The sequence below is a fragment of the Malus domestica genome, chromosome 10 (genome assembly GCF_042453785.1).
Source record: "Malus domestica chromosome 10, GDT2T_hap1".
NCBI classification, from domain to species: domain Eukaryota; kingdom Viridiplantae; phylum Streptophyta; class Magnoliopsida; order Rosales; family Rosaceae; genus Malus; species Malus domestica.
The window spans coordinates 1684211-1698576 of NC_091670.1; the positions used below are offsets into that span (position 1 = coordinate 1684211).

At 40.0% G+C, this 14366-nt stretch overlaps 1 pseudogene; it reads left to right on the top strand.

The window, feature by feature from the left end:
• Positions 1 to 4938: 4938 nt before the first annotated feature.
• LOC103410379 (putative transcription elongation factor SPT5 homolog 1) overlaps positions 4939 to 14366 on the top strand; it is a 31217-nt pseudogene continuing 21789 nt past the window's right edge.

A 14366-nucleotide genomic window follows, 5' to 3' on the forward strand; every position in this document is an offset into this window, starting at 1 on the left:
AAACTCTCTAGTGTTATCCAGTCAAATCGACTTAATCGGATAATCAGGGTGGTGAGCCCTTAGCTTAATGATTTGAGCTAGGAGTTTAGCAAACGCGGCGTTGCTTGTGAACAACAAGTAAACATGTGACCATCTTGTCGATGCATCAACCAACACCATAAAGTATCTAAATGGTTCACATGTTGGTTGGATATGTCCACAAATGTCCCATTGAATCTTCTGAAGAAACTTAGGGGGGTCGTGAATAATCTTTGTATATAAGGGTTGAGTATTCAACTTCCCTAAAGAACACGTTTTGCATGGTGGGAATCCAACATAGGGATGTAACTTATGCTCGTGTGAAGATTTGAGGATACAGCGCATCATGTCACGTTCAGGATGTCCCAAACGGTCATGCCAAAGCAACAAAATGTCTTGGAACTTAGGCATAAGGCCGGCCACACTGTGGGCTTCTATGCCGCGAATGGTTGTGATGTACAACCCACTCGGCAATCGTTCCAACTTTTCATGAATACACTTCTGGCCATATTCGTATGAAGTGATACAAAGAAATTTAGAACCATTATCTTCAATGGTTTCAATATGATATTGATTATCTCGAATATCTTTAAAACTCAGCAACGTTCTTCCGAAACGTGGAGAATAGAGTGTCTCCTTAATGATCAAGATTGTACCATTAGACAACATGATACGTGCCTTCAGGTTGGATGAGCCTGAGAGAGTTGTCAAATGAGCTTTCTTGGGTATTAAGTTAGTAAAATATTGTCGTTCACGCAAGATGGTGTGCGCGGTTGCACTATCTGCTAGACAACTAACTTTTCCACTAGACATACATAGAAATAAATTGATTGAATTGGTCACATGCATAAATATAAGTCCATTCATTCAATTAAGCAATTCAAGAAAATAATATTCATTCAAATAACAATCCATAATTCAAAACAAACCAAAACCAAACAAATTATTCTAAATACTTAGAAAAATTGTTCAAAATTAAACCATAAAACTAGAAAAATAGGGGGGGTAGGGCCGGCCACTCCTAGTGGGTTCGGCCACTAGGGGTAAACATCCTAAAAACATGTCTACTTTATTTATCCATAGACGCTGACGCCTCCTGAAAATCCGATATCTCCATTGATGTAATTGCATCTTCTAGATGATCCACATGTGCAAAGTTAGACTCACGACGGGAATGATACTTGGCAATAACCTCAGAGGAAGCTCGGCATACGCGTGACCAACGATCCATTGATCCACAATGATAGCACATGTCCAGTTCAGTAGAAGCGGGTTGAACGAGAGCTTTGCCATTATTCTTGAAGTTTAGGGCCTTAGGGTCGAGTGGTGGACGTTGCTGGGTCACATTTCTTCCTTTAGGTGCGGCACTCTGCTTACCTTGGGCCTGTGGTTGGGCTTGCCACCCATTGCCACGGCCACGACGATTCTTTTACGATTCTTTCATTGTTTATAGCTACTAGAATAGGTCGCATGCGCTTCAGGTGTGGCGTTCGAGCCAGTGGGTTGAGCTTAATGATTCTTCATCAAAAACTGGTTCTGTTTTTCAGTGAGAAGTAAAACAGAGATCAAATCAGAAAACTTGGTGAAATTTTATGCCCTATATTGTTGCTGCAAGACAATATTGGTGGCATGAAAGGTGGAATAGGTATTCTCCAAGAGATTTGATTCGGTTAGTTCCACATTGCAAAATTTCAATAGTGAACGGATTCTACAAACTTTATAGTTGTATTCATTCACAGACTTAAAGTCCTAGAAGCGAATATGCTGTCAATTATGTCTTACTTCAGACTCTGGTGGTCGAAACAGTCGGCCAGAGCAAGTCAGAGGGTGCGTAGGTCCTCCTCAACGAGATACTCACTCTGTAGTGCATCATGGATATGTCTTCATGTGAAGATCATTGTAGTATCATTATGAGCTTCGTCAACAGGTTTGTCAGCGATAGGTGCCTCGATGGTGGCTCTAATGCATTTTACAATCAGATGGAGCTTCACTTCTTGAACCCACTTCAGATAGTTTCTTCCAGAGACTTCTAAAGCGGAGAAATCTAGCTTGTTTAAGTTCGATATATCCCTAAAACAGAGGGAAAAACGTGAGTAGTCATATGGTAAGCCATAAACATATATCGTAGAACATACACGTTTTATAGACATGTATTGGTTTAATTTATGCATGAAAACTACAGGTTTCATGTGGTATGTTTTGAATGAAAACTTTGGGTTTCAAATGCACTAAATTTGAACTACATGTTCAATTTAGTTTTATGAACAATTAGTTCATAATGAGAGGTTCCTGCAAGAAACACATAATGCAATATACTAATTTGAATATAGTGGATTTGAGGTTCTTCGGGAACTCAAGTGTGAGAGATTCGTTACTACGAAAGTATGTCACGGTTCAAAGTATAAAAATAAATTATTGAATCGTCAATGTCCAAAAGTGATATTCAAGTCAATAATTTTGGATTCGTTATTAGATTAATGGATTGCATGTCATTTTTAATTAATTCAATAAATCGGGCCATACGGGGTCGATTGTAGAAACTAAATAATGTTAAAATAATATTATTGGGTCGAAAAAATAGCATAGCCCAAAGAATGGGCTGGGTGTCGTGAGCAAAAGGGCTCGGGTGGCTGCTAGAAACAGCCTTCGGGGTGGTTGCAAGCCACAGGTCCAGGGACAGGGGCAGGCTCAAAGGCCTACGGGTGGGGGAAACCTTAGCTGTAGCTAGGTTTCTGGTCTGGGCCGAAGGGGGGCGTATGTCAGGTTCGGCAAAAGCTGGCTTGCAAGGCTGCCCGCGAGGACAAAGCCTAGCCCGTGGGCAAAAAAACCCAACCAACTGGGCTGGTGGAAGCAGCTGTGGGTCGAGGCAATAGCGAGGTCCATGCATGCATAAAAGCTTGCAGGTGCAAGTGTGGATAAGGCTGCAGGCCCGTGGTGAGAAAACCCAAACCAGGCACATGGCCTGATTGTCAGCAAGGTGCCATGGTAATGTGTAACTTTTTCCCTTTGTTGTTTTTTCGAAATCCCCTAGGGTTTAGGAAACCCTAAATATACTTCTAATTTATTTTATATAATTTGACTCACATATTCCACAAAACAATTTAATTGTGCGAAACATGAAACAAATATATATATATTAACAAATATATGAACATATACAATATATATATATGTATATATATTGAAAGGAAAATATAAACATAGAGGGGTTCATGCATCATGGAGAGTGTTTTCATGCTTCGTGGACGTTTCAAATATCTTCATTTATTTTAAGCGTACTTGATTAGCAGAAAACGAATAAGCCGATGATAGCCTCCTCCTACGATGCGTTCATTCCTCAGCTTCTGGCAAGAGGGTGCTGATAACGTGTTGTAGGCCTATTGGATTGAACGATCTAGGGTTTAGAGAGAGAATGGGCCGACAATATTGGGGGAGAAGAGAGAGTGATTTAATTGTGAGGTGTGTTTAATTTATCCATTTGTGCCTTTATTTATAGTAGTAGGACAGGTCAAAACTTTTCCTTTTAGGATTACAACCTTTAATAGGTAATCTACTCCTAATAGGAATATAAGATACATTCTCATATTTACTAGGATTTACACAATCACATTCTTATTCTAAATATGACTGCAACACTTTAATATTTTTCAAATTATATTTTCTATTTTACATCATTAATTTCTAGTGTAAAAAAATGACACGTGTCATTAGAAAATGTGAAAAGTCCAAATATAAAAGTCAGTGCAAAAGTTGCTAAGATTCTCTTTTTATATACTCTTCATATATTTAGGCCATAAGTTATATTTGATGTATGAAGTTGAAATCATTGTCACACTATTGCTAAGTTAGCAACCGTTCGTATTCTCACAACGCTTATCATGTATAGAGCATGTGTAGTCATTAGATTTCACGCATGGACTAACATGTCATTATACCCGAACAAAATTGTAGTTCTACACTAAAATCAATTGGCATAACTTTTTAAGCAAATACAAAATGCTCAAAAACGTAACAAATAAATGCTTTCGACTAGTGAGTGGGCGTAAGAGAGATTTTTCAGTGTGACCGTTATACGGGGTGGTACACTACGTGTCACTATACAAATTGTAGGATATGTGTGCTAAAAAGTGAATAACTTAAAAAATAAAATTTCCCACCGCTCTTATTAAAACACGTGATGTACCACTTATATTCCCGTCACAACTAAAAATTTCTCGTGGGCGTAATTCAATCCATGAGCATCCATTTATCGTAGGACCAAGGGCCCGATATTGATGGCAGAAACACTTATCTCTTGTTCTCCCCATTTAATTGGAGGCCACTGCTCTCTCTGCCAAGCATATGAACCTGATATGAATATGCACACTGAAAACAAGGTGCTCTTAAAAATTTATGTATAATTTTGGTTAGAACAGTAAATAAGTATAAATCGAACTGGAGTCAGTGTGAACCGAACCGTATGATTTTAGTAATAAATTTAAACAAAATAACATCGAACTAAATCATTGATATTTTCCGATTTCAATTTGAGAGTGAAACCAGGCTAAACCGAACCGTACCTACCCCTAATCGTATGAGAAGAAAAAGAACGATGAAGTAATTCACCAATCAACACCCAAATGTCCACATTTGAATGAAACAAATCATGGAAACATATTTTAAAGTGCAAAACCTACTTACATGACATTTTTCTTTGATATATTTGATGAAATGTTGAAAATATGTGGATTAGGATGGTTTCTTAGCTGAATTTGGATTTAGTTTTGAGTAACCAAAGGAAGGAAAAGTCAAACAAAATGAAAAATTTGAAGCGATTACTTATGATGCTATAGTTAGAAGATATAATTATGAGACATAAATTCATGATAGAATAAATACGAAAATATAATAAGACTTAGAAAAGAACTTTAAAGAAAATACATAAAGAACTTTGAGCTAACAAAAAAATTGGCACAAAACTGTGCACAATTACGTTTTATGATTCGTATCACCCACCTTCCTTAGATTGTTGTTGGTGGTGTTATGAAATTAATTAGAAGCAAATTAGCCAATGTTCATGTAATTAGTTTCCTATTTGAATTTGGATGTGGTTTTAAATTTAATGAATTTGATTTGAAAGGGATGTCTGGTATTTGCGCGATTGGCAACACCACACTCTCTCTTACCAAAACCTTGGACCCCAAATTTGATCCGAATCCATCACAACCATGGCTCGTCACAGAGACGAATAAGACGACGAGATGGAGGAAGAGGAAGAATACGACCCGGACCAAGCTATAGACGAGGATGACTAGGAGGAACGAGGAGGAGGAGGAACGAGGAGGAGGAAGACGGCGGCCCAGTCAGAAGCGGAGGAGATCGGATTTCATAGACGATGTAGCAGAGAAGGACGATGACGAGGAGGAAGAGGAGTACGATGAGGATGACGAGGCTTATGGTGGTGGTGGTGGTGCGAGTCGTAAGAGGAAGAACAAGAGGCCCTCTGGGTCGCAGTTTCTCGACAATGAGGCCGAGGTCGATACCGACGAAGAAGAAGAAGACGAGGAGGGGGATGATGGTACGCTCTACTGTTCCTTCTTCTACTCTTGTTTTGTTTAGTTATTAACTATTTTGTTGGTATTTTACAGAAATTTTGTTGCTTTTTTTGAGATTTAGGGTTATGAATTTGGACTGGGTTGGAATTTAGGTTATAAGCTATTTTGGCATTAATGAATGTTATAGAAATTTTAGTCGGCAAATGCTGGTAATGAATTGTAATTAATTTAGGAACGGTAGTGTATTAGTATTGTGGGAATCCTTTGATTATGGTTGTACTTAGGTTCTTACAAGTTTCAAGACTGATCAATGTCTTCTTTTTGTTCTTGTGATATTTCTTATATAAGTTTGAACTACGGTTGTTCCATACGAAATTGAATTTTGGTGCTGGGATTTGTTTTCATTCATAGTTCTAGTTTCTTCTTTTTCTTTTGGTTAAGGTTTAAAAGTTATATGGGTGTATTTGAAGTCTTTGGGCCTTATAAACAGTCATCTGATTTTCCTTGTTCGTCGGATATCCAAGTACAGGTGCAAAATGGTATCATTATGAGGAGAAATGTGTTTAGCACTATTCATGCCTCCTTTGCTGGAGTTATTTTTCGTGGTCCCTGTAATTGCGGACTTATATCCACTAAATAATCTTTGCGACTTTTTATGAGTTATGTCTTGTAATATGCTTCTTTTTATAATTAATTGCCATATCGTTAGGGATGCTATGAAATTTGACCCTCTAGAAGACTGCCTTGTAATGTCACTATCAAAATTATGAAAGATTAGGAATTATGATAAAAGAGGTCTACGAGAAGGTCTATGGGAGGAACTCAATTCGTAGGAGGCATGTGAATTCTTTGTCCAATTTCCATTCCTCTACACTGAGAGCTGAAGCATACACTAGTAGCCCTTAATTTGTATAGAAACTCGTGGTCTCAATAGAATTAGGTTATAGGCCTTCATTTAAAAAATGTCTAGAGATTAAGGATGGCTAAAGGTCAACTTTGGCCGTTTCTTTAGTTTTTTGTTTTGGGGGGTTTGTTAACTTGGCAAGAAACCATGAGAAAACAAACTTGTCCTTTTGCTAGGAAGTTCGTAAATAAGTTGTGTGGGGTGGTGACCTTCACTTGAGTAATGGAGGGACAAGTGTCTCATCACAATGAATAATGCTATGTATGTTCCTGTTAGAATCAAAGATAAAATAAGAAAGTGCTGTTGAATTCAACCATTTTTTTGTTTTTTTCTTTCAGTTTTAAGTCATTTTCCATGGAATTCTTGTCTTCCGTACAGTTTATGTAGATATCCGTTCAAATTTAAATAATTAAATTATTTTATTAAATTGAGTTTGGACATGTGCAAAGAAGGCCTACTGACGCTCCGGTTAGAAGATGCGACTACAGGACAGAGGTCCAGGGCCGAAGGGGTAGAGGAAGACCTAGGAAAACTTTGGAAGAGACTCTAAGAATTTACTTAGGGTACTTGGATCTTGTTGATGCACAAAACCGGAGGTCTTGGAACAACGTAAATCCGACCGTGAATTCTGCACAAACGCTCAAGAACACGAAGAACACAAAGAACACAAGGATTTTATCGTGGTTCACCCCAATGTTTGGGCTACGTCCACACTGTAGTTGATTCTGTTTCTCTGTAATTGTATGGATACAAGTGTTTGGGGGAAGTCCCCCGGAGGAGAAAGAAGAGAAGGGAGAGGAGAGCCTCGGTGGTGTGAGGTCTCTCCTGAATGTAATGATAGCTTCTCTTAGCCTTCTTAGGCTTGGCTCTTTTGCCTCCTCTAGAATGAGGGGAGGAGTCCCCTTTTATAGAATAAGGGGCTCCTCCTCTTTTACAAAGTATGGGCTTTAGTGTGAGGCCCAAATACAAGGCCCAAGGCCCAAATATACGAGGCCCTAAATATGGTATAAACAGTAGTCCCCCAAGTCTTCAGTCAAGAGAGTCTTTTGGCTGGAGACTTGAAATTCAGTCCATGTGTGGGCCGAAGTAACTAAATGTCGTCTAGAACTGATGCTCGATATGAGGCGGTGCCCAATCTGAAATGATGCTCAACTAGAAGTAGCACATGTTGTGAGGCCGCTTTGCTTGTAGCTTGTGTTGCCTTGGTTGGCTCGGCTTGTGACGTTTGAAGGTGAGGGAGTCCCTTTTATAGAATAAGGGCTCTCTCCTCAATACATAAGTGATGGGTTAGAGTTGATGCTCGCAGTGAGACGGTTGCTCAGTAGGCGGCGATGCTCTCTAATGGTGGTGAGGGAGTCCCTTTTATAGAATAAGGGATCGCTCCTCAATACATAAATCATGGGTGATCTTCAATGAAAGTGAGGGAGTCCCTTTTATAGAATAAGGGTTCGCTCCTTAATACATAAATAATGGGCTAGAGTCCCCCAAGTATTTTTCATGAGGCCCAGTTGAGGCCCAATATATGGTACATAATGTAGTCCCCCAAGTCTTCGGTCAATAGAGTCTGTTGGCTGAAGACTTCAAATTGAATCCATGTATGGGCCGAAGTGGCGGTTGTTCGGATGTGGTATTTGTATACCCTGCACTGAAGCTTTGTAAGTGAAGCTTTGCAAGTGAAGCTTTGAAGCTAGAGCTCTGTAAACGAAGCTTTCGAAACTGGAGCTTTTGTAAATGAAGCTTTTGAAGCTAGAGCTCTGTAAATGAAGCTTTTGAAGCTAGAGCTCTTGTAAATGAAGCTTTTGAAGCTAGAGCTCTGTAAATGAAGTCTTTGAAGCTAGAGCTCTTGTAAATGAAGCTTTTGAAGCTAGAGCTCTGTAAATGAAGTCTTTGAAGCTAGAGCTCTGTAAATGAAGTCTTTGAAGCTAGAGCTCTTGTAAATGAAGTCTTTGAAGCTAGAGCTCTTGTAAATGAAGCTTTTGAAGCTAGAGCTCTGTAAATGAAGTCTTTGAAGCTAGAGCTCTTGTAAATGAAGCTTTTGAAGCTAGAGCTCTGTAAATGAAGTCTTTGAAGCTAGAGCTCTTGTAAATGAAGCTTTTGAAGCTAGAGCTCTTGTCAATGAAGCTTTTGAAGCTAGAGCTCTTGTGAATGAAGCTTTTGAAGCTAGAGCTCTTGTGAATGAAGCTTTTGAAGCTAGAGCTCTTGTGAATGAAGCTTTTGAAGCTAGAGCTCTTGTAAATGAAGCTTTTGAAGCTAGAGCTCTGTAAATGAAGTCTTTGAAGCTAGAGCTCTTGTAAATGAAGCTTTTGAAGCTAGAGCTCTGTAAATGAAGCTTTTGAAGCTAGAGCTCTTGTGAATGAAGCTTTTGAAGCTAGAGCTCTTGTGAATGAAGCTTTTGAAGCTAGAGCTCTGTAAATGAAGTCTTTGAAGCTGATTTGACATGAATGATGCTCATGGATGTTTATGTTGATTGACATGAGTGATGCTCATGGATGTTGACATGAGTGATGCTTATGGATGTTTATGTTGATTGACATGAGTGATGCTCATGGATGTTATGTATGATTGGCATGAGTAATGCTCATGTATGATTTGAAGTACTGGGCGTACTTTTGATCACCTGATTGGTGGTAATAGTGGCAGGTTGTCGAATAAATGTGGAGTACTAGGCGTACTTTTGATCGCCTGGTTGGAGCTATTTTGGGCTTATGAGCCTTCGATCTCCACACAACATTCCAGCCCATTTATTTTGGGCTTTGCCTTTTTTTTTTTTTTTTTTTTTTTTTTTTTTTTTTTTTAACCCTCTGATGGGGTTTATACATATTACTCTCTGATGGAGTTTATACAGATATCTCCGAAAGATAATAAAAATAAATTACATCATTCAAAAATACTGCTTTTGAAGGTGAGTATGGCAGATGGTTGGATAATGAGATAGTATCTGCATAATTGAAGGCTGGGTAGTGGAATGGCAGATGGCTGCAAAAGCTTTTGCTTTTACTTTTTCTTTTCCTTTCTGCTTTTCCTTTCTGCATGATCCCTGAGTCCCCCGCAATTATCTCTGGTCTTCCGCAATTATATCTGTCCACCCATGTTTTATGGCCTTTGGAGACCATCTAATTTTAAGTTTTTAATTGCCATTGCTTTCCTTGCTTTTCTCTAGGATGACAGCTGCTTGGACAGACACCACCCATATGCCTTTCTTTATCTCTCCACTCCTTCTCTGCCCACCTTGATTTGTAAGGTATCTTTTGCCAAACCCACTTGCTTTGGTCGTGCCCATCCATTATCTTTTGCCAAACCCACTTGCTTTGGTCGTGCCCATCCATTATCTTTGTCTCTGTCTTTTCCTTTTTCTATTTTACTTTGCTTTTGCTGTCTCTGTCTCTGTCGTGTTTGCCTACACCTTGCAGCTGCGTTGAACCCGGCTTGCTGTCATTGGGAACGAGCTCCTGCAGAGCCTTCATCCTCTCTGCAATTCTCTCTCTCCGTAATCTTTCGGCTATGTTGTGCGGGTCAGTGACTTGACCTCTTCTCGCCTTGATTCTGGACCTTGATTGAACTTAGTTGCTTATATCAGCTTCCATCAACATCACTCCCTTGCTCTGGTAATAATCATCTAGCGCTCACTGATGTCTTGACTGATTTAATCCAAAATAGCGTGCCAATGGTCGTCCAAACTTGAATGAGCCTTCTGCACTTTGGTGACCGCATTCTTAGAAAATCCTTGACATCGAGCCATCGGACGAGGAATCTGAAGATACGGCAATGGGCTTCAGCAATTGCTGAGGCGTCTGCTGGACCGGGGGCGGGGCCGCCTTTTTGGGGGACTCAAAGACCGGCGTGATCATTTTCCGGGGAGATTCAAAAACCGGTTCGGGCGGCGTCATAAAGACAGTGTAGGACCCAATCTTGCCAATCATTGGAAAGGAAGTGGAGTCCCTGTTGATGGCCATCTGGGTTGTATTTGGTTCGGAGGAAGATGGGAGAGAAAGTGAGGCTCTGCTGAGCTGCTGAGCAGCAAGAAGCGGAAACAGCTTTGGGAGACATAACCGGCGACGAGACTCTATTAGTGGGCGATCTCCTCAAACAGGTGCTGGGCATGGAGATTTTGGCCCCGGAGAGATGAGAGAGTGAATAAACTGGGCAGCTACGGTGGTGTCGGCAACGGCGGAGTCGTGCGGCTGGCCCTGGAGAGACAATAGAATCTGGAAATTGGAAGGGAAGCACGGTCTGGAAATTGGCCTGAACCTGGCGATCGAGCGGCTGGGTGGAGAGAGGCGAAGAAGGGTCTCCGAGCCTCCTCCCTCGTCGTTATCTGCCATCTTAAAGGACTTGAAGCTTCAGGAAAGCGTAAAGTGATTCGATCTAGAAGGTCCGATCGGGGATCGGAACAACGCCGTTTTGATATGGTTGAAGGTTGGGTATCGAAAACTGTCAAGAAGTGGGGATCTTGTATGCAGAGATTTCATACTGCAAATATGCAAGAGGCCCAAATGCCAAATTCAAAGTCAGAATTGAAGTTGAAGAAACCATGGGGAGAGAGAAAGAGGCAGAGAGAAAGTGGTGTTCTTGGTTTTTATGCTTTTGCAGATTCACAGTGGTGAGATTTGATGAAAAAATGAAAGAGAACCGATATAGTTTTTTGTGTCGATTCCCACAGACGGCGCCAAATGTTGATGCACAAAACCGGAGGTCTTGGAACAACGTAAATCCGACCGTGAATTCTGCACAAACGCTCAAGAACACGAAGAACACAAAGAACACAAGGATTTTATCGTGGTTCACCCCAATGTTTGGGCTACGTCCACACTGTAGTTGATTCTGTTTCTCTGTAATTGTATGGATACAAGTGTTTGGGGGAAGTCCCCCGGAGGAGAAAGAAGAGAAGGGAGAGGAGAGCCTCGGTGGTGTGAGGTCTCTCCTGAATGTAATGATAGCTTCTCTTAGCCTTCTTAGGCTTGGCTCTTTTGCCTCCTCTAGAATGAGGGGAGGAGTCCCCTTTTATAGAATAAGGGGCTCCTCCTCTTTTACAAAGTATGGGCTTTAGTGTGAGGCCCAAATACAAGGCCCAAGGCCCAAATATACGAGGCCCTAAATATGGTATAAACAGATCTAATGGAGGACATGACACAGAACCGAGTGCAATGACGTTCTAGGATTCATATAGCCGACCCCACTTAGTGGGAAAAGGCTTTGTATGTTTTTTTCCCCTTCTAAGTAATGTTTATAGAACGGCTGTAATTATCTCTTCATGTGTGTGTGCATGATGGTTATTTTCCACTTGAATTTGATGGGGATGTTGAGTAAATAAAAAATCATGGTGATTTTCTTTCCGTTCCTGTGTATTGGTGATGATTGTTAAATTGTCTCTGTGCAGACTTTATTGCTGATAATGCACCTGATCTACCTGAAGAAGAGGATGGTAGAAGGATACGTCATCGGCCGTTGATGCAAGAAGATGAGCAAGAAGATCTTGAAGAGATTGAGAGAAATCTTCAAGAGCGGTATGGGAAGTCAAGTCATAGGGAGTATGATGAAGACACCACAGATGTGGATCAGCAAGCTCTTTTACCTTCTGGTAGGGACCCAAAGTTGTGGATGGTGAAATGTGCGGTATGATTATTTCTCTTAGCATCTTAAGGTCGTAGTTCCAATTTTTGAGGGAACGCTAATGATTTATTTGCTAATGCTTACCAGATCGGTCGTGAGCGGGAGGTAGCTGTTTTGCTTAATGCAAAAGTATATCGATAAACCTGAACTGCAGATCAGATCTGTTATTGCTCTTGACCACCTTAAAAACTATGTCTACGTTGAAGCGGACAAAGAAGCCCATGTGAGGGAGGTATGCTTTTGTTGGTATATGCATAAATTTGTGATGGTTTATTTATCCACATAAGGCTAAATTTGACATTTGCACCATATGGAAATTCTTACGTCTTTGATTATTGTATTTGTTTTGGTTTCAGGCTTGCAAAGGTCTGCGCAATATATTTGGCCAGAAAATAATGCTTGTTCCAATTAGAGAAATGACTGATGTTCTTTCGGTTGAAAGCAAGGCTATTGATCTTTCTAGGGATATGTGGGTCATAATGAAGATTGGGACATATAAAGGAGACCTTGCCCAGGTAGGGATGGTATTTTTCTTACAGTGTCCTGTGATACTTTGTTTAACCGCAACACTTATTTTCTATAGGTTGCGGATGTGGACAATGTGCGGCAGAGAGTTACAGTTAAATTAATTCCAAGGATTGATTCACAAGCTCTTGCAAATAAAATGGTAAAGTTCGTCGTATATTTTTTGTTGCGTCTGTCCAAGTCTTCTCTGTGTACATGTGTAATCTTTTTATTTTCATTCCTATTTTATCCATTTATTGAGGTATGCTTTCATCAAATTGATTCTTGGAATTATCATTTTTGGTAATATTTCCACCTCCCCATAAGCATGTATTATCCAATAACATTAAAAAGGTCGTACCCAGTGCACAAGGCTCCTGCTTTACGCAGGGTCTGGGAGAGGTGAATGTCGGCTAGCCTTACCCCCATTTATGGAGAGGCTGCTCCCAAGTATTATCCAATAACATTGATCAGGGTAATTTGAGATGACTTGTTTATGACACAGGATGGAAGAGAAGTTGTAGAACAAAAGCATTTGTTCCTCCTCCACGTTTATTAAATATTGAGGAAGCAAGGTAATACTGTAAAACTTTCTTACAATGGTGTCTCCAGTCAATGTATTGTTAGATTAACTTCTTACACTGTCCCTTGTAAACTTTTTGCAGGGAACTGCATATTCTTGGAGATCGTAAACAAGATCGGATGACTGGTGATTATTATCAGACGATTAATGGCATGATGTTTAAAGATGGTTTCCTGTGTAAAGCAGTATCAATCAAATCAATTAGTACTCTGAACCTACATCCCACGTTTGACGAACTTGAAAAATTTCGGAAGCTCAGCGAGAATGGTGATGAGATATTGCAAATCTGTCAACTTTATTTTCAAACAGAAAGAAGGGACACTTTCTAAAGGGCAATGCAGTTATTGTTGTCAAGGGAGATCTAAAAAATTTGAAAGGATGGGTTGAGAAAGTTGAGGAGACTGTTCATATCAGACCCGAAATGAAAGAACTCCCAGTAAGAAGTACTTATTGTGGTGTTTTTTTGATGTGATATCTGAATTAATTTTCAATATTCCTATTGATCTATTGATTTAGTGGTGTGGCTACTTGTTCTTACTGGGATTTGATTTTCCAGAAAACACTTACCATCAATGAAAAAGAGCTTTGCAAATACTTTGAACCTGGGAATCATTTGAAAGTTGTATCTGGCGCTCAGGAAGGTGCAACTGGTATGGTTGTTAAGGTTGAGCAGCATGTTCTCATCATCTTATCTGATGTAACGAAAGAACATGTGAGGATTGTTATCTTCTGGTTTTTCAGGAGCAAAGTCATGGACTTCAGGAATAGTTTTCTTGTAAAATAGTAATGTGGAATTTAAATGATTCTTTCTTGTTTGAAGATCTGTGTGTTTGCTGATGATATTGTGGAGAGCTCTGAGGTGACATCTGGTATTATCAGAATTGGGGCATATGAGCTTCATGATCTCGTGCTACTGGACTGAGTTGCTATTCCATGGTGACCAGTCATCTGTTCTTTATCATGCTTAATTATTTAACTTTAATTTGTGTTTGATGTGATGCAGTGGTAATAGCTTCGGTGTAATCATACGCGTAGAAAGTGAAGCATTCCAGGTAAGCACTAAGTTTATTTTTTATTTTTGACAAACATTTCAGGTATTTAATCTCAATATACAGTCTATCTTGTGCTCTTTTGTGCGTTTCATTATTATTACCTGTTTCCGGGTTCTTAAGAGCAACTCCACTGTTGCTAAGACCCCCTAGGGCAAGTCACT